The sequence below is a fragment of the Phytophthora parasitica genome, assembly GCF_000247585.1.
Source record: "Phytophthora parasitica INRA-310 unplaced genomic scaffold supercont2.10, whole genome shotgun sequence".
NCBI lineage: Eukaryota > Oomycota > Peronosporomycetes > Peronosporales > Peronosporaceae > Phytophthora > Phytophthora nicotianae.
This window is the reverse complement of record NW_008648996.1, coordinates 96,863-99,248: the sequence shown is the minus strand read 5'-3', so window position 1 is coordinate 99,248 and position 2,386 is coordinate 96,863.

Genomic DNA, 2,386 nt, shown 5'->3' with positions numbered 1-2,386 from the left:
TTTGCGGTTATTACGCCCCTCTTCTGGTCAGATGGTATCTCTCACAGCTACGGTGCTGATGTCCCAATCTGCGGTGTTAGCAACCATCCCTCCTTATGTGGTACCGATTTTATGGTGCCAATTATGCGGCGCTGATGTTGATGCTGCAGATTATGTGTTATTGACGTGGCCGATTATCGGTATGTGGCACTGCCAATTATACACGGTGTGAATTTGTATCGAAAATGTCGAATCGGTTTTCGAACGACTTGGTCGGTATACTCACTTCTCAACTTACCTTGCCTGTTGAACAGCGATCGCCTTTCAAACTCCGTCATGGTCCTTTCCAGTCTGTTCAAGATGGTCATTTTGGCCTCTCTAATGCTGTCTAGCGTAACAGCAGATGAAGTGAAACGTCTCCGCTCTGAAAACACCGCCGTCCACTTGTCAGTCTCGAGAGAGTTACGGCGCAAAATCTCGTTACCTGGGCGAATATCATCAAGAAGAATTTCGCGAATCAGCCTATTACAGACAAGGTCATTGAGAACTTAAAGAAGATCAGATATTACACCCAGAACAAGCCACTGGAACAAGCGGCCATCCCTGTATTTGTTGGAACATATTAAGGCATACTGGCTAATCGTCTTGTACTTAAACACAATTTTGCAAAATGGTATAGGCATTTGGTACCATCAACATGTCAATATATTCAAGACAGAGAAATCCTCGACAACAACTTATATTCAATTGTTTAATTAGTAGTAGTATTTATTTTATTTCAACATGGTTCATTGCTGCATGCACTCTATGCCAGCGTTTTATCGACCTTGCGATAGAGTTAAGGGTAACAGTGCAATAGCACACAACTGACAATTCGGTGGTTATTTGAGCGTTACTGCAATTTGAGCGGAATGCTCAATCGCCGTTCAATCCACTAAATTAAACATCTTCATTTCTCTGGAGTGATCGATTCAGCGTCGTTTACTCAGTATTTAAGTGTCGATTCCTCCGTAATTTTTGGGGTCAAACATTTCCTACTTACTGCAGTAATATTGCCGTTGTCCCGAATATTGCATTTCTTTCTCACTGGTACTACAAATAAGAGTAGCCTTAGGAGAAGGAGCTGTGGACGGTAGTATAATAAACGTCAATTTTCAAATACCGTATTATACATTATATAATACGGTATTTGAAAATTGACGTTTAGATTTGGAGTTTGTTTGACATTCTCAGAGTAAAACTAGGTGCCTACTGGATCTCTACATTATTGTATTGCTACCTGTTACAAGGTACATGTCGACGTAGAAAAAAGAGCTAATAGTTTGTTAGCTCTACCAAAACCATTCAATTTGATGACCTCCGCGGGTTTTACTTTTTACCCCCGTTAAAAATGCTTCTATAGGAACGTTGCTACGATGAAACGTCCCATTCTTTTCTATACAAATCTGATGTAAACGTCGTATCGCGATAAGATCCCAGCCTTCCGGTGAAACCTGCTGGGGACGTTTTGCGGATGTGGATCGGTATGACAATTGGTATTGTAAGTTAAACTTAAGAATACTGAACTTGAATTCTGGTAATCTAGCTCGAGCCGGCTTTTTGTTATTCCTCACTGGGTCGAATATGTTCAGTTTAAACATTTGCCGTAATGGTTCTGCTTGTGAGTTGCTCCAAGTTGACAATTCATGGAGACAGTCGTTTCACTCACTTGGCATTTAACAGCCCCATCTACGGTGATAATAAAATCTTCAAATGACTGGTAAAACTATGAAATAAATTTCAAAAAGATGTGAAAACACTCTAAAAATGTAGGCATGTGTTGCTGCACCCAACTAAAATTCTGAGACGAGCCATTTGCACCCAACCTCGCCCAGTTAGACGCATCCGGCGCCCAAACATGCCCGTCGGACGCCCGTATAGTATGCAAACGGTGCCCAAACGGAAGAAGCCAGTTCAGGTCTCTATACGTATACCCGGATGTTGGCTGAGCGAGAATGCAAAGAAACGGCTCAAAAAATGGTGTATGGGCTGTGTGGCTCAGCACATTGTCGTGAAAGCGAACGGACTTATTCGCTGAGTGCAGACACCAAGTCGTTCATGCTAGGCCTAGCTCATTTGCACCACATCTGCGTTTAAGAATGGAGATTGCATTGCCCCACACGACTTGTAATACAGCACGTAAATGTTATGAACTTATGTATTAAGAGATTATGAATGGAGCTCATAAGCTAATCCTAGCCGGCTACCTTAAGTTTCCATGCACATACGGAGATAGCGATAACGAAGGCACTGCAGTGTCTTCTTATCCACATGTCCGAGTGGCTCGGCACCACAGAAAATCTCGAATGCTAGAAGTACGTAGACGCCGCAGTTATAGCTATCGACTTGGACTCCTAAACCCGACTCG